Genomic DNA, 19,035 nt, shown 5'->3' on the forward strand with positions numbered 1-19,035 from the left:
GGATGTCGTTCAGGTAGATCACAACGAACCTATCCAACATGTCCCGGAACACATCGTTCATAAAATGTTGGAAGACAGCGGGGGCGTTGATCAGCCCGAACGGCATGACCATGTACTCGTAATGTCCGTACCAGGTGCCGAACGCCGTCTTCCACTCATCCCCTTCATGCATCCGCACCAGGTTGTAGGCCCTCCGGAGGTCGAGCTTGGTAAAGATGGAGGCCTCCCGCAGCCGGTCCATCAGCTCCGGGATGAGCGGCAAGGGGTAGCGATTCTGCACCATGATGGCGTTCAGCCGGCGGTAGTCGCAACACAGGCGCAAATCCCCCGTCTTCTTTTTCACAAAGAGGACTGGGGCCGACAGAGGGGACTTGGAAGGCCGGATGAACCCTCGGGCCAGATTTTTGTCCAGAAAGTCCCTGAGGGCGGCCAACTCGAGCTCGGACATGGAATACAGACGTCCCATTGGCAGTGGGGCACCGGGTTGCAGGTCCACGGGGCAGTCGTAGGGCCGGTGCGGGGGTAAGCGGTCCGCCTCCTTTTTGCTGAAGACGTCAGCGAAGTCCTGCAGCTCAGGGGGCACGGCGACGGCCGGGGTGAAGACGTTCTGGCCGGCACAGGTGTGGCAGATGTGGTCGACACACTGCAGGCTGGGGAACGAGATGGCGTTCCGCGACCAGGCCACCTGAGGGTCGTGAGTCCGCAGCCAGGCCAGTCCGAGGATCACCGGGAAGTGGAGGTCTGCCGTCACGTAGAAGCGAATCGCCTCCTCGTGGACCCCGATGGCGAGGTGCAAGGGCTGCGTGGCGAAGTTAATGGGTCCGGCCACCAGCTCCCTCCCATCGATGGTCTCGACGCTCATCGGAGGGTCTACCGGAACCAAGGGGACACCAAAATGGTCCACAAAGGCCCGGTCCATAAAGTTCGTAGTGGCCCCCGAATCCACCAGCGCGTGCGCCGGGATCCCCTCCGGCCGGTCACCCACCCACACCCCATGTCCAAAATCAGGTGCCAAGGGGGCCCGGGGTCCACGTCGGCCATGTCTGGTGGGGGCTTGGTCCGTGCCCGGCCTAAGGTTTCCCCTGGGCCGGGCCTGCCCCGTTTCCCGACTGGCCAGGCTGGGATTCGGGGATGGGTGTACATGCTCCACCGCGCTTCCTGGGTCATGCGGTGGCGAAATGGCCAAGCTCCCCACGGTACAAGCACAGCCCCCCTTGGCGCCTCCGGCTCCGGTCCTGGGCCGTCAGGTGAGGCCTGGCCGCTTCTAACTCCATGGGCTCCTCGGCAGCGGCCACGAAGCGCGGGGCGGCACGGGACGGGGGTGGCACGGGTCAAGGGAGGGCGACGGTCTTTGACGGTTGCTGGCGGCGACGGGACGGGCATTTCTGGAGACGGGTGTCAAGGCGCAGGCACCAGGTCAACCAGGGTCCGCGGCGCCTTCACCCGAGCCAGCTCGTCCTGGAGCTCTTCCGAAAGGCCCCTCTTGAACGTGCCTGCTAGTGCCGTGTCGTTCCAGTCCGAATCGTGGCACAGCAACCGGAATTCTGCAATGTACTCCCGGAGGGGGCGGGGCCCTTGCTGGATCTCTCCTAGGCACCAGGCGGCTGTCTGGGCCCGCAAGGGGTTTTCATACATTAGGCGCAGTTGCCCCCAGAACCCCTGGTAGTCCGCCAGCAAGGGGCTGTCCCTGAGCACCAAAGGCGTGGCCCACTGTGCAGCCTGGCCAGACAACAGGTTCATCACGAAGGCCACCCTGGCCCGGTCATCTGGAAAGTCCCCCGGCTGCATTGCCATGTAGGTCTGGCACTGGGCCATGAAGGCCGGGAACATCTCCATCCGTCCTGAGAACTTCTCCGGCACCGGTACCGGGCTGTGGCACTGAGGAGGAGGAGGAGGGGGAGGTTGGACTGCTGGGGCATTCCCAGCAGCCAGTTGAGCAGTCAGCTGGGCGATTTGCTGTTGCAGTTGCTGGTTATCTGCTTGTAGCTGCTGCACAATCAGCGCCAGCTGTTGCTGATCCATCTTGTGGTGTAGATGTGTAGGAGTCAGGCAAGACTCCTCCGCTGACGGCCGGGTCAGGGAAATCCGAATCAGGCGTGCTTCTGCAGCTCTGCCAAAGTCCTAGCAAAGTCCTCAAGGCAGGCAGGAGACCAGAAAGTGACTTCAGCAAGATATGTTCGACTTTGCCTGACTCAGAGACTGCCAGAAAGCAGATCCTTTATATAGGCCATGGGGTGTGGCTCCATGACTCAGCACTTATCCAGGCCTGCCCTCCTTCCTTCTGGCGCCGCCTATCAATTCTTCTGAAGCGAGGGTCACTCCAGTCGGCAGCTGTTGGTAATAAACCTCCCTCAGGCTCACATGCTGTGGGGGAGGGGGAGGGGTCTAGTTGCTCCGTTTGCCTGGGCATGGAGCCAGGGCTGGGGCCGGGAGGTGCTCCCTCCTCCGCAGCTTGTCTGGGCATGGAGCCAGGGCTGGGGCCGGGAGGTGCCCCCTCCTCCTCAGCCTGTCTGGGCATGGAGCCAGGGCTGGGGCCGGGAGGTATCCTAGGACATTCTTCAGCGTTCGGAAGCAGATAAGAAGACTCTGGCTGCGGTGAGAGCGGGCAAGACACAACAACCAGGTTGAGGGTCTTGAAAAACCCAAAATGTCCTGCTGCAGGGTTGTCATGGCACGGGTCAGGACGAGGGCTCGGAGCGGTCCCGTGGGCACGTAAACTCGCCCCTGGAACTTGAGCAAGTCTTCCTCCAGAGTCCATGGGGACATGGAGCCCACCTCTGCCCTCTGCTGCTGGGACCAGGCATCTTGGCGCTACGCCTCTCGCACCCAGGCCCGTAAGTCCACTGGCTCCCATGCAGCGGCCAAGGCTTTGGCAGGCTGCACCATCCATGGAAGAAGAGGGTCCTTGGGGCCGAGGTACTACGGCTTGCGGGACAGGGTGTCCGCCCTCCTGTTGTGACTGCTGGGGATGTAGGTCACGCGGAAGTTCAACCGGGAGAAAAACAGCGACCATGGGATCTGCCGCTGGTTCAACTTCCAAGCCGTGGTGAGGTGCTCGAGGTTCCAATGGTCCGTTCAGACCTCCACCTGATGGCGGGCCACCTCCAGGTGGTGCCGCCAAGCCTCGAACGTGGCCTTGATAGCCAGCAACTCCTTTTCCCAGATAGTGTAGTTGCGCTTGGAAGGATTGAGTTTCCGCGAATAGTAAGCGCAGGGAAAAAGAGTGCTGCCATCCGCCAGGGCCTGCAGCAGCACCGCTCCAAGGACCACATTGGATACGTCCGTCTCCACCACAAACGGCCAGTGCGGGTCGGGATGTCTCAGGACGGGTTCCATGACAAAGGCCTTCTTTTTTTTTTTTTCAAGGCAAATTTTTTTAATTTTCCATAATAATTCCCACAATTTGACCAGTGTACAATACAATCACTTATCCAACAATCGATCCTATACTCAAATTATGCTCAATCAGGGCTGCTCGACCGCCACTCCCTCCCTTAATCCTTTCTACCCTTCTCATCCTTCTTCGACTTTCCCCACCATCCTTCTCCTCGCTTTCCTACTTCCCCTCCTCTTTCCCACTTCTCACTACCATCCTTTCTAACCCTCTATCTTCTCCTCCTATCCTTTCTTCTCCCTCCCTTCTTTCCTACCTACCTACCTGCCTACCTACTTTCTTCCTTCTTTACTCCTCTTTCCTTACCCTTTCCCTTCGGGAGTGGTTACCGAGCGGTCCCGACTTTACACCATTCCAACTTATTTAATTCTACCATTACTCCTGTACAATGGCAATCAATTGATAACTCACCTTCTGAGCATGTCCAAGATGGCGCCGCCCTGCTGATCGGGGGAGCGGCGGTGGGCCTTTTTGGGCCTTGTCCGGTTCTGGGGGGGGGGCCTTGGTGACATCTTAGGCCCCCGCCCTGATGGAAGAACATCCAGTCACCCGGAGGAGGGGTGACTTGGTGCAGGACGACTTCGGGGGGCGTTGGGAGGAGTCCCGGAGCATCCTTGCTGCAGTAGTGATCCTGGCGGCTTGCCGGGCGGCCGCAGCTTGCCGAGTTGCCGCCGGCCTTTTTGGCGGTCTGGCGGGTGGCGGCAGCGACGGCGACAGGGGGTCTCTGATATTCAGGGCCCCCCCTTGGACCCCGCCTGTGGGAGGAAGCAGTGGCGGCCCTGGCAGCTCGCCGGGCGGCTTGCTGGGCGGCCTGCGGCTTGCCGAGCTGCCGCCGACCTTTTTGGCGTTCTGGCGGCGGCGGCGGGGGCCTCTGACACCTTGCGCCCCCTTAGATCCCCGCCCTGATGGAGGAGGCTTCAGTCGTTCAGGAAGATGGGTGACGGGCGACTTCGGGGGCAAGGGGAGGAGCCCCGGAGGAGTTGCCCCCAGTGGAGATCTGGAGGGCCTATCGGGCCTCCGTCGGCCTTGTTGGCTTTCTGGCGGCGGTGGCGGCCTGGCTTTTCTTCGTCTGGCGCTGGCGTTGGTGGAGCCCCGGGATTGCTGGCAGGATTTGGCGACTGGCGTCCCTTCCTAGATGGGGGGGGTGTCGGTGGCCTCATGCGGTGGCGATGGGACGCTTTCAGTGGCGATGGCCGGGCGGAGGTGGCCGGTGGCGGCAGCCTGCCTTGGCGTTTCAAGGCGGCGGACAGCCTGTTTAACATCTTTACCATCGGTCCCCCCCCCTCCTTCTTCCTTAGTCCACCCCTGACTATTTATAGGGGGTGGTGAACTGACTGAGTGAGCGGTTTTGTCCTCTACCCCACAAGGATCACTATTGACTGTTTCCCATCAGGACTGACTGACAGACTGGTTGTGGTCACTGTATCATCTGTTACCATCTTGACCGGCCCAGGATGGGCCTCCTGCCGGACTTTCTTTGTGATGCGACGGCGGCTGACCTTCTTGCCCTGAGATGCCTCTCTCGTGGGTTTGCCCCTCCATACTATCGAGGGCCCACCTTGAGGACGGGCTTTGGAGCCCCGAGAGGTGGCATGCTAAAAATAGGAGGCTTAGGGGCTTTTTAATTAGCTGTTTTAAGAGATTTTTTAAGGGGAGTTTTAATGGGGATTTTAAGGGTTGGGAGGGGGGGAGGGATTCGACGGGTAGGGGAGAGAACCCGTCGGGGAGGGATCCAGCCCCTGTGCTTGTTCACGACACTATTACATCTGGTTCGAAGGCAGGGGGGGAGGGTTCTGTTCCAGGACTAAAGGGTTGTTCAATCTGTACGGTAAGTGGGAGAGGCAGATAAGGTGGAGGGGGGGGCCGTATCGAGTGTTGGGAGCACGTCCTCGATTTCTGACGGCGATCACGTGCTCCGGCCCCTCAGTCCCTACCCGTTCCTCAGGCGGCCATGATCCTCAGAGCCTGGATCTTCGGTTGATGTTATGTAATGCCCGGTCCGTGGCTAATAAAGCCCCCCTGATTTGTGATCTTATTCAGGGGGAGTCCGCGGACCTTATGGGCATTACGGAGACCTGGTTGGGTCCGAGAGGGTTCCCTCGTTGAGCTGTGCCCTCCAGGTTTTCGAGCATTTCATCAGCCGAGGGCCCAAGGTAGGGGTGGGGGGGTGGCGGTTGTCATTAAGGAAGATCTAGAGCCGAGGGAGGCCACTGTTCCTTCAGATTGCCGGTTGTGAATCCCTCTATGTGAGGTGGGGCTATAGGAATCAGTTGGGCTTGTTGATCGCGTACCTGGCTCCTTGCTGCGTGACCACAGCCCTGCCCGAGCTGTTGGAGGTGCTTGCCTCCGTGGCGGTTGAGACCCCAGACTTATAGTCATGGGGATTTCAACTGCCATCGGCTGGCTTGTTATCGACTGCAGCTCGGGAGTTCCAGGCTTCCATGACGGCCTTGGACCTGATTCGGTAAATGATGGCCCCACGCACATGGGGGAGGCATACTGGACCTGATTTATATCTCTGGACAGTGGTTAAATGATTTGGAATTAGATGACTTAGTAACGAACCGATGTCATGGTCCGATCATTTCCTCCTTCGACTAGACTTCGAACCGCCATCCACCATTGCAGGGAGACGGAACCTATACGGTGGTTCCGTCCCAGGCGCCTGATGGACCCTGAGAGGTTCCTGACGGAGCTTGGGCCATTCCTGAAGATCTGGCCCGCGGCACGACTGAGGAACTAGTTGCGGCCTGGGAGCGGGCGCGGCTGGGGCCTTGGACCGTGTCGTGCCTTTGCGACCTCTGACCCGGCGCAGATCTCGTTTGGCCCCTTGGTTCTCCGAGGGCTGAGGAGATGAAACGCCGGAGAAGACGTCTAGAGAGCACCTGGAGGTCCAGCCGTTCGAAGCTGATCGGACACTAGTTAGGTCCTATTCTAGGACCTAGTGGTAACAATGAGGGAAGCGAGGCGTTCATATACCTCCACCCTCATTGCATCGGCAGATAACCGCCCGCCGCCCTGTTTGGTGACCGCTCCCTCCTTCATCAGGAGGTGCGGGATGACCCGTTGCAGGGACGTGCTGAGGAGTTTAGTGGTTATCTATACGATAAAATCGCTCAGCTCCGGGATGGTCTGGACCGAAATTGGGATGATCCAGGCGAGGGACAGGAGACACGTCTTGTTGAGTCCATTTGGGATGAGTTTGACCCTGTGGCTCCCGAGGACGTGGACAGGCTGTTGGGGAGGCTTCATGCCACTACATGTTTACTGGACCCGTGTCCTTCCTGGCTGGTACTGGCCACTCAGGAGGTGACACGAGGCTGGCTCCAGGAGATTATTAACGCTTCTTTGTTGGAAGGGGTTTTCCCTGCCGCCTTGAAAGAGGCGGTGGTGAGACCCCTCCTCAAGAAGCCCTCCCTGGACCCAGCTATTTTGGGTAATTATCGTCCAGTCTCCAACCTTCGCTTTGTTGCGAAGGTTGTAGAGAGTGCTGTGGCGCGACAGCTACCCCAATACCTGGATGAAGCTGTCTATCTAGACCCGTTCCAGTCCGGTTTCCGACCCGGGTACAGCACGGAGACAGCTTTGGTCGCATTGGTGGATGATCTCTGGAGGGCCAGGGACAGGGGTTATTCCTCTGCCCTGGTCCTATTAGACCTCTCAGTGGCTTTTGATACCATCGACCATGGTATCCTGCTGCGCCGGTTGGGGGGATTGGGAGTGGGAGGCACCGTATATCGGTGGTTCTCCTCCTATCTCTCTGACCGGTCGCAGACGGTGTTGACAGGGGGGCAGAGGTCGACCGCGAGGGACCTCACTTGTGGGGTGCCGCAGGGTGATTCTCGCCCCTTCTGTTCAACATCTACATGAAGCCGTTGGGTGAGATCATCAGTGGCTTTGGGGTGAGATACCAGCTGTACGCTGATGACACCCAGCTGTACTTCTCTACCCCAGGCCACCCCGATGAAGTTGTTGAAGTGCTGTCCCGGTGTATGGAAGCCGTACGGGTCTGGATGGGGAGAAACAGGCTCAAGCTTAATCCCTCCAAGACGGAGTGGCTGTGGATGCCGGCACCCCGATTCAGTCAGCTGCAGCCGCGACTGACTGTTGGAGGCGAGTTATTGGCCCCAAAGGATAGGGTGCGCAACTTAGGTGTCCTCCTGGATGAACGGCTGTCGTTTGAAGATCATTTGACGGCTGTCTCCAGGGGGGCCTTCCACCAGGTTCACCTGGTTCGGCAGTTGCGCCCCTTCCTTGATCGGGATGCCTTGTGCACAGTCACTCATGCGCTCGTTACCTCTCGCCTGGATTATTGTAATGCTCTCTACATGGGGCTCCCCTTGAAGTGCACTCGGAGGCTTCAGTTAGTCCAGAATGCAGCTGCGCGGGTGATAGAGGGAGCTCCGCGTAGCTCCCATATAACACCGCTCCTGCGCAGACTGCACTGGCTGCCTGTGGCCTTTCGAGTGCGCTTTAAGGTGCTGGTTACGACCTTTAAAGCGCTCCATGGCTTAGGGCCTGGGTACTTACGGGACCGCCTGCTGTTACCACATGCCTCCCACCGACCCGTACGCTCTCACAGAGAGGGACTTCTCAGGGTGCCGTCCGCCAAGCAATGTCGGCTGGCGGCCCCCAGGGGAAGGTCCTTCTCTGTGGGGGCTCCCACACTCTGGAACGAACTTCCCCTGGGTTTACGCCAAATACCTGACCTTCGGACATTCCGTCGCGAACTGAAGACGCATCTTTTTATTTGCGCGGGGCTGTCTTAAATTGAATTTTATCTTTTATCAATTTTTAAACGGGGTTTTTAGTATGGAAATTTTTTAATTTTAGGCTAATTTAAATAAGTTTTTTAAATGGTATTTTAATCTGTATATTGTATTGTTTTATCTTGCCTGTACACCGCCCTGAGTCCTTCGGGAGAAGGGCGGTATAAAAATCAAATAAATAAATAAATAAATTTATAATCTTCCCCTCCCCCCCCCATTTCCCCCCTCCTCCACCCCCCCGAGACTTCCCAGAACAGAATACAGGGTATTGTAACTAACAGACATAATCTAAAATATAACATAAAACATATTCCATTTCACACCATCACACCATCACACTATCAATTCCCTTCTTTCTTAAACTCTAATACATAGCAATTCCTAACTTCACTCAAAAACTAATTGATATTTTTTAATATGATACTTATTTTGAATATAATCAATCCACTTTCTTCATTCCAAAACATATTTTTCTTGTGTACAGTCTTTCAAGTAGGCAGAAAGTTTTGCCATTTCTGCTAAATTTGATACTTTACTAATCCATTCTCCAATTGTAGGTAAGTCTTCTTTCTTCCAATATTGTGCAATCTTGCAGCAGTTATTAAATTTAAAATCAGTTTTGTCTCTATAACAGTACAATCTGGAATTATTCCTAAAAGAACTGTGTAACAAACTTGATCTTCTTTTTCAAAATGTTCTGCATAATCCACCATATTTTAATCCAAAAAGCTTTAACTTTTTTGCAAGTCCACCATATATGATAATAAGTAGCATCCTCACAAACACATCTCCAACATTTTGCTTTCACATTTGGATACATACTTGACAGTTTTTTAGGATCTAAATGCCATCTATAAAACATTTTTTTAAAAATTTCTCTTAAATTTTGTGCTTGCGTAAATTTAACATTCCTCACCCAAATTTTTTCCCATGTTTCTAACATTATAGGTTGTTGAAAATTTTGTGCCCATTTTACCATACAATCTTTAACCATCTCCATTTCTGAATCAATTTCAACCAATACATTATATAATCTCTTTATATACTGTTGACCTTGATCTTTTATTTGTTTTACCAAATTATCATCACTTTGCCTTATACCAATTTTCTGATCTATTTTCCATCTAGATTGCAATTGTCCATACTGGAACCATGTATAATTTCTCCCTTCATCCCTCAATTGCTCCCTAGATTTTAACTGTAATTCCCCTTTTTCCATAGTCAAAAGCTCTTTGTAAGTGATAACCTCCATTTTTTGTAATATATTTATATTCTCTATCATATGTCTGGGGATGGTCCATATTGGTATCTTTCCATCTAACTTATATTGATATTTTTTCCAAACCCTCAACAAAGCACTTCTGACCATATTATTCTTAAATGTCTTATCAATTTTCTTGTCATATATTACATATGCATGCCATCCATATAACAAACCATATGTCAGCCTCCACTCCAAACTTCGTATCTCTTTGTACTCCTTATATTCAGTCGTTAGATAGAAGGGGATTGTATTTCAGTTGTTAGATAGAATAGGATTGTGTTTCTAATGTAAATAGCTATTGGATTCAAGTTAAGAAGAGAGGGGCCTTTAAGAGTGTCGGTCTGACATAATTAAGGTGGGAGGAGAGATTAATGTTTTGAATTCACAGGAATGTTTGGGCGCAAACGCTAACGGACATTGCATTCCTGATTTGATTGACAACCAGAGACCTGCGGAAGAAGATTACCCCGGGACCCCGGGAAGGAGCTGGCATTGGACCAGACCTGATGACCTTTTGGGACAGAGGAGGGAGGAATAGGGTGATACAGATTGTCAGCCATATTCTGTCTCAGATTCAATTTAACCCTGCTGCAATCCAGATGTAATTAGTAAAAGTACTTTTCTTTATTTGCAAATGAAGTCAAGGTGTATTCTTTCCTAGTTATAATCAGAGGCAGCCTGACAGTAAGTTGAATCTCAAAGCATGTCGATCAACCAGGATTTTAACCAAAATACCGAGGGGGTCGACAGAAAAAATTTGATGGAAGGCCAGCCGCCTGCTGAGCCGAGGGAGGCGTCCGGAGGAATTTCTGCTGACACTTTTAACCCTGAGCTGGAAGATTGCGGAGCTCGGTGGATAGAAAATTAAAGCTGGAAGAGAAAGGGTGGAAACCAAACACCGAAGAGCTTCCTTCTGGAGTAACTAAAAGAAAAAAAAAGGAAAAAGAAAGACTTTCGGAAGCAGAACAAGGGACAAGCTCCAGTTGGAGGAGGCATTGCGTCTTTTTCGTGAAGTGAAAGTAAGGCAAGCAGCTCGCCAAAGGTATGAATCCCCTATTCGGTCCTCCAGGTGGGAGGGAGATGAGGAGGAAGAGAATACAAAGGGGCCAGCTGGAGGAGATTCCCAGGGCGGAGAGATTTCTGAAGGCCCAGAGCAGAAACCCTTCCCAGAGGCAGCTGAATTGGATGGGGTCGACCTGCTGATCAAGCAAGGCTAAAAAAGCCAAAAATTCCCCCCATATCAGAGAAATTTGATGGAAATGCTAAGGAGCTGGAACTGTTCCTGGTGATAGTGAATGACCACATGATAGACTGGGGGGGGAGATTATTGGTCACAGGCGGCACAAGTTAGAGCTGTGACCCACAACTTGACCAGAAGAGCAGCTGCATGGTTTGTGTCACTATATACCAACCACTCCCCCTTACTGCAAAACTACGAGCATTTTATTACTGCACTGAGGAGGAGGTTCGAGGACCCCCTAGCAGAGCAGAAGGCCAAAGGCTGGATGAAAACCATCAGGCAAGGGAGAAGGCCAGTGGCGAATTACAACCAGGAATTCAGTGATCTAGTTCCCTTAATGAGAGGATGGTCAGAGGTGACCCTGGTCGACATTTACAAAGATGGTCTGAATGGAGATCTCTATGAACTGTGCCGGGCACGAGCCTCTCCAACCACGTTGTACGGCTGGTACACCCTGGCAGCGGAGATGGAAATCGAACTGGAGTGAGCAGAAGACAGTGCACTGGAAGACCACTGCCCATTCTCCTGAGGCCCTTAGGGACGCTAGACCGGAGGGAGTCACCAGCTACAGATGTGGAAAGAAGGCCACCAAGCAGCCGACTGTCGGGTGAAGCTGGTGCCAAAGACGACCTCTGGTGGTGAAAAGGAACCAGTGAAACCAGCTGCTAAGGCGCAGCCGGCAAAAGTGGGAGAGGCGTCGCAAGAAGGCCACTCCATCAGGAGGAGCGAAGTGTCGACCGAAACCGATGACAGCAAAACCATCAGAGTCCGATGAAGACCTTCTGGTGAGTTGGACACGGGGTCCCTTGGACATTCAGTCAACCTGCATATACCCTCTTGGGTAATAAGGGAAATGTTAGCCTACTAGATTCTGGATGTACTAGATGCATGATCAGTCCCGAACTAGTAGAAAATGGAACTAAAACTGAGAACCCTAAGTAGGCCCATAGCGTTTGCCCAGTTGGATGGCTCTGTGGCAGGGGAGGACCCCATTTGTAACAGAACCCATAGAAATGATAATAGGAGACCATCAGAGATCCTAAACTTCATAGTAGCCCCAGGGATGGACCAACCCCTGTTGCTTGGGTTGTCATGGCTGGAAGTGGAACCCCATATTAACTGGAGGACAGGAGTCTTACGTTTCGCTCCAGAACACTAAAGGGAAAAAAGAGAAACCAAGGAGGGATCTACCGTGGCTATGTTCCACGATGATGGGGGCAATGATCGATGGATAGGGAGGAGAGGATACCTAAAGAATACTGGGACTTGAGAAGTCTTTAGTGAGAAAGCATCAGGCGTTCTACCTCCCCATAGGCCTATTGACTGTGCCATAGACATCCTTCCAGGGGTAAAGCTTCCAAAACCAAAAGCTTACCCCATGACCCAAAAGGAATTGGGGAGTTACGTGAATTCATAGACAAAACTTAGGCGGGGGTTTATCCAACCGGCTGGGCCTCGTGTGGCTGCACCAGTGATGTTCGAGAAAAGAAAGATGGCTCTTTTCATCTGATAGTTGACTATAGAAACCTTAACGGTGTGGAAAGTATACCCCATGCCGCTCATGAAAGATATGTTAGCGCATCTAGCGAAGGAAGTTTTCACCAAATTGGACCTCAGAGGCTTACTACAGAGTTCGTATAAAGGAGGATGAATGGAAAACCGCTTTCAACTGTCCACTATGTTTCAGTTTGAGTTTTCCGTTTGGACTGCAGGCGCCCGCAGTTTTCATGCAACTAATAAATGAAATACTCCATCAACATTTGTTTAAAGGAGTTCTTGTCTACCTTGATGATATACTTATCTATACAGAAACCATGGAAGAACATATTAAACTAGTAGAAGTTCTTAAAAGTTATTATCTGCAGAACTTTACTGCAAATTATCCAAATGTGATTTCCTATCAAATTAAAATAGACTACTTAGGATACCATATCAGCGGATGGACTAGAAATGGACCAGAGAAAGTGAAAGCTGTCTTGAATGGGATCCACAGCAAAACAGTTGCAAAGTTTTTTGGGATTTGCATTTTATCAATTCATCCCTTCCTTTGCTCAAATTGCTTTGCCAATCACCAACCTTTTAAAAACTAAAGGAGATACAAAACCCAAGCCATCATTACCTCTTGAATGGACAATGGAATATCAAGCAGCGTTTGAGAAATTAAAACGACTGTTTGCCGCTGAACCTATTTTAAAACACCCCGACATGGATGTCCCTTTTGTGGTACAGGCTGATGCTAGTGACATAGCAGTTGGAGCCGTTTTACTCCAAAACAATTCCATGGTAAACTACAGCCATGTGCTTTCACTTCTCGGAAATTAACTGAAACTGAAAGACGATGGGCTATTTGGGAAAAGGAAGCATTTGCAGTCCACTGGGCTCTTCGCACATGGAGACAATTCTTAGAGGGTTCTAATCATCCTTTTGAAGTTTGGACTGATCACAAAAATTTAGAAGCGCTAAAAACTCCTAGAAAACTTTCGCCTAAACAAGCCCGATGGGCTCAATATTTTAACCGCTTTAATTTCTCCTTACATTACATTCCTGGAGGGAAAAAATTTTTGGCAGATGCTCTTTCATGCTTGCCCCAATACAATGGTACTCGCTCCGAGGTGGTTCGCCCAATACTTCCCATTCAACAGTTAGCAGCTCCAGCTATAACTCGAAGCCATACCAAAACCGAGTCATCACTACCAGATGAACTAACTAAGTTGTTTAAAGAAGCTTTGAACACTGATGACTGGTTTTTGGCGCATTCGCATGAATGCACACTCCGTGATGGACTAGCTTGGATTGGAGCGAAGCTATATGTTAATAATAATAATAATAATAATAATAATAATAATAATAATAATAATAATAATAATAATAATAATAATAATAATAATAATAATAATAATATTTTAATTTGTATACCGCCCTTCTCCCGAAGGACTCAGGGCGGTGAACAGGCAGATAAAATATAAATACACACAATAATTAAAAACATCCCTTAAAAAACTAATTTAAATGCCCAAAATGTTAAAAAACGTACTCCCCCTTAAAATAACACAGTTTTAAAAACCCATCCAATAAAAATAAAAATCAGGCTAGTCCAGCCATACGAAATAAATAAGTTTTAAGTTCGCGGCGAAAGGTCCTAAGGTCAGGTAATTGTCGAAGTCCGAGGGGAAGTTCGTTCCACAGGGTCGGAGCTCCCACAGAGAAGGCCCTCCCCCTGGGGGCCGCCAGTCGACACTGTTTGGCTGACGGCACCCTGAGGAGTCCCTCTCTGTGGGAACGTACCGGACGATGGGAGATAGAAGCCGGCAGTAGGCGGTCCCGTAGATAGCCCGGTCCTAAGCCATGGAGCGCTTTAAAGGTGGTAACCAATACCTTGAAGCACACCCGGAAAACAACAGGTAGCCAGTGCAGTCTGCGCAGGATAGGTGTTATGTGGGAGCTCGAGGCGCTCCTCAATAACCAGCAGCCACGTTCTGAACTAGCTGAAGTCTCCGGGTGCTCTTCAAGGGGAGCCCCATGTAGAGAGCATTGCAGTAGTCCAGGCGAGAGGTAACGAGAGCATGAGTGACTGTGCATAAGGCATCCCGGTCCAGGAAGGGACGCAACTGGTGGATCAGGCGAACCTGATAGAATGCTCTCCTGGAGACGGTCGCCAAATGATCTTCAAAGGACAACTGACCATCCAGGAGCACGCCCAAGTTGCGTACCTTCTCCATCGGGGCCAATGATTCACCCCCGACAGACAGCCGCATCTGCAGTTGACTGTACCGAGGTGCCGGCATCCACAGCCACTCTGTCTTGGAGGGATTAAGTTTGAGCCTGTTCCTCCCCATCCAGACCCGTACGGCTTCCAGACACCGGGACAGCACTTCGACAGCTTCACTGGGGTGGCCCGGGGTGGAAAAGTACAGCTAAGTGTCATCAGCGTACAGTTGGTATCTCACCCCAAAGCCACTGATGATCTCACCCAGCGGCTTCATATAGATGTTGAACAGGAGGGGTGAGAGAATCGACCCCTGACACCCACATGAGGCACCTTGGAGTCGATCTCTGCCCTCCTGTCAACACCGTCTGCGTCCGATCAGAGAGGTAGGAGGAGAACCACCGATAAACGGTGCCTCCCACTCCCAACCCCTCCAACCGGCGCAGCAGGATACCATGGTTGATGGTATCAAAAGCCGCTGAGAGGTCTAATAGGACCAGGGCAGAGGAGTAACCCCTATCCCTGGCCCTCCAGAGATCATCCACCAGTGCGACCAAAGCTGTCTCCGTACTGTATCCGGGCCGGAAGCCGGACTGGAACGGGTCTAGATAGACAGCTTCATCCAGGTACTGGGGTAGCTGACATGCCACCACACTCTCTACAACCTTCGCCGTAAAGCGAAGATTGGAGACTGGCCGGTAGTTCCCTAAAACAGCTGGGTCCAGGGAAGGCTTCTTGAGGAGGGGCCTCTTTCAAGGCCACGGGAAAGACCCCCTCCCGCAAAGAAGCATTTGTAATCCCCTGGAGCCAGCCTCGTGTCACCTCCTGAGTAGCCAGTACTAACCAGGTGGGGCACGGATCCAGTAAACATGTGGTGGCGTTCAGCCTACCCAGCAACCTGTCCATGTCCTCGGGAGTCACAGGATCAAAATCATCCCAAACCACCTCAACAAGACGGGCCTCGGAACCCTCGCCTGGATCTACCCAATTTTGATCCAATCCATCCCGAAGCTGAACGATTTTGTCGTATAGATAACCGTTAAACTCCTCGGCACGCCCTTGTAGGGGGTCCTCCCGCCCCTCCTGTTGAAGGAGCGAGCGGGTCACCCGAAACAGGGCGGCCGGGCGGTTATCTGCCGACGCAATGAGGAGGAAGCGTGGGCAGCCGCAGCCCTCATTGCCACTAGGTAGGTCCTACTATAGGACCTAACTAGTGTCCGGTCAGCCTCAGAGCGGCTGGATCTCCAGGCACTCTCTAGGCGTCTTCTCCGGCGCTTCATCTCCCTCAGCTCCTCGGAGAACCAAGGAGCTGGTTGAGACCGACGCCGGGTCAGAGGCCGCAAAGGCACGACACGGTCCAAAGCTCCAGCCGCGGCCCGTTCCCAGGCTGCAACTAGCTCTTCAGTCGAGTCGTGGGCCAGGTGTTCGGGAAATGGCCCAAGCTCCGTCAGGAACCTCTCCGGGTCCATCATCCATGTTCCTTTATCACTCAGAGAAACCATCCTACAACGATGCCATGATGCCAAAATGGCAGGACGTTTTGGATTTGTAAAAACCTTGCATCTTCTTAAAAGACAATTTTGGTGGCCAAGTCTTAAAAAAGACATTCAATCATATATCTCAAATTGCCCTGTTTGCGCATCGTCTAAAAGGCCTCCAGGAAAACCTCCTGGACTACTCCAAACAGTAGCCCGACCAGGAGCTCCATGGAAAGAGATATCCATGGATTTCATAGTGGAGCTACCCGAAAGTGCAGGTAATACTGTAATCCGGGTAGTGACAGACCTTTTCTCCAAACAAGTCCATTTTATTCCATGTTCGAAAATACCCTCCTCAAAGACTCTGGCGAAGTTGTTTGTACAACACATTTATAGACTACACGGCGTTCCTGAACGCATCATCTCAGATCGCGGAGTCCAATTCACTTCTCAATTTTGGAAAGAATTTCTGCGACTGATTGGCTCCACCCAAGGATTAAGCTCCTCCCATCATCCCCAGACTAATGGAAGTTGCGAACTTTCGAACTCGGTACTGGAACAATATTTACGTTGTTACATTAACTATCAACAAGACAATTGGGCAGACCTACTTCCTTTTGCTGAAGTCGCCTACAAAAACTCAATTCATAGTAGCACAGGATTTACTCCTTTTAAAGTAGCTTCAGGCCAAGATTTTGTCCCCATTTCAGAACTTCCAAAGGAGAAAACCACGGTTTCCTCCTTATCAGAATGGATAGATCAAATACAAAGCACATGGAAAATGACTCACAAGGCGATCGATGACGCTCACCATGAACATAAAAAACAAGCAGATAAAAAAAGATCCCCTGAGAACAAATACCAAGTTGGTGACAATGTTTATCTCTCCACCAAATATTTACAAACTACTCAAAAGTCTAAAAAACTAGGACTTAAATATGTGCGACCCTTCCCCATAGTGAAAATCATCAACCCCGTGACTGTACAACTACAATTACCAAAAACACTTAGGGAATTCATCCTGTTTTCCATGTCAGCTTGCTGAAACCGGAACACACTTCCATTTTCCGTGCTGACCATATACCCCCTCCTATACCAATTCTCATAGAGGGCGAACATTTTGAGATAAAAGAAATCTTGGATTCAAGAAAACATAGAAATAAAATTCAATATCTCATTGCTTGGAAGGACTTCCCTTTGTCCCAAGCAGAATGGGTGAACAAGGAAGATGTTCGTGCTTCAGAAAAGATAGCTCAATTCTATAAAAAATATCCTGACAAACCCTAATTTTTTTCTTTCTTTCTAGGACTGACGTCCTTGTTGCAGGAGGGCCGAATGTCAGCCTCCACTCCAAACTTCGTATCTCTTTGTACTCCTTATATTCAGTCGTTAGATAGAAGGGGATTGTATTTCAGTTGTTAGATAGAATGGGATTGTGTTTCTAATGTAAATAGCTATTGGATTCAAGTTAAGAAGAGAGGGGCCTTTAAGAGTGTCGGTCTGACATAATTAAGGTGGGAGGAGAGATTAATGTTTTGAATTCACAGGAATGTTTGGGCACAAACGCTAACGGACATTGCATTCCTGATTTGATTGACAACCAGAGACCTGCGGAAGAAGATTACCCCGGAACCCCGGGAAGGAGCTGGCATTGGACCAGACCTGATGACCTTTTGGGACAGAGGAGGGAGGAATAGGGTGATAAAGATTGTCAGCCATATTCTGTCTCAGATTCAACTTAACCCTGCTGCAATCCAGATGTAATTAGTAAAAGTACTTTTCTTTATTTGCAAATGAAGTCAAGGTGTATTCTTTCCTAGTTATAATCAGAGGCAGCCTGACACCATAACCTTCTATATTCAAAATCCTTTCCTTTGTTAAATTAATCCAATCAGAAATTAAAGCTAAAACAACTGCATCATAGTACAATTTCAACTTAGGCATTTTTAAACCCCCTCTTTCCCTAACGTCTTGCATTATTTTTAACTTTATTCTCGGTTTTTTACCCTTCCATACCAAATTATTAATTCCTTTTTGCCATTCTTGTAAATTTGCATCTTTCTTCAATATTGGAATCATTTGAAACAAAAATAAAAATCTAGGCAAAACATTCATTTTTATAGCTGCCACTCTTCCCAACAATGATAATTGTAACTTCTTCCAATTCTCCATTTCTTTAATTACTTTTCCCCACAATACCTCATAATTATTTTTATATAATTTTACATTCGATGCTGTAATATATACTCCTAGGTATTTAACCTTTTTAACTACTTCATATCCAGTTATTCTTTCTAGTTCTTCCCTCTGATGTGTATTCATATTTTTAATTATCATTTTTGTATTCTGTTGATTCACTTTAAACCCAGATACCTTACTATACTGATCAATTGTCTCCTTCAGATATACAACTGAATGTATTGGTTGAGATAAAGAAACAACCAGATCATCTGCAAACGCTCTTAATTTATAATCTTGATTTTTAATTCTAATTCTTTTATTCGATCTAAACCTCGTATATTACTCAATAATATTTCCAAAGTTAGAATGAATAATAATGGTGACAAGGGACATCTTTGTCTAGTCCCTTTCTCAATCTTGAAAGATTCTGTTAATCCACCATTTACTATTATTTGAGCTGTTTGCTTTTGATATATAGCCTTAATTGCTTGAATAAAATAATCCCCAAATTGCATTTTTCCTATTACTTTAAACAAAAACTGCCAATCCAATCTATCAAAAGCTTTTTCCGCATCCAAAAAGAAGAATGCTGCTGAGACCTGGCTGTTTCTTTCCAAATATTCAAGTAAATTTACAATTTGTCTCATATTATATCTCATCTGTCTCCCCTTAATAAATCCTGTTTGATCATTATGAATTAATTGAGTCATCAGTGGCATCAATCTATTCGCTAATATCTTAGCCAATATCTTATAATCAGTATTTAAAAGCGATATTGGCCTATAATTCTCTGGTTTAACACCATCTCGATCTTCTTTAGATATTAATGAAATAAAAGCTGTCCTCCATGAGGGAGGAGCTTCTCCTCCCCTTTGTATTCTGTTAAATAACTCCTTAAGTGGTACAATCATCTCATTTTGTAAATTTTTATAATAAGTAGTTGTCAAACCATCTGTACCTGGTGCTTTATTCGCTTTAAGCTGTTTAATTGCAAACACTATTT

Source organism: Ahaetulla prasina, chromosome 4, assembly GCF_028640845.1.
Source record: "Ahaetulla prasina isolate Xishuangbanna chromosome 4, ASM2864084v1, whole genome shotgun sequence".
Taxonomy (NCBI): domain Eukaryota; kingdom Metazoa; phylum Chordata; class Lepidosauria; order Squamata; family Colubridae; genus Ahaetulla; species Ahaetulla prasina.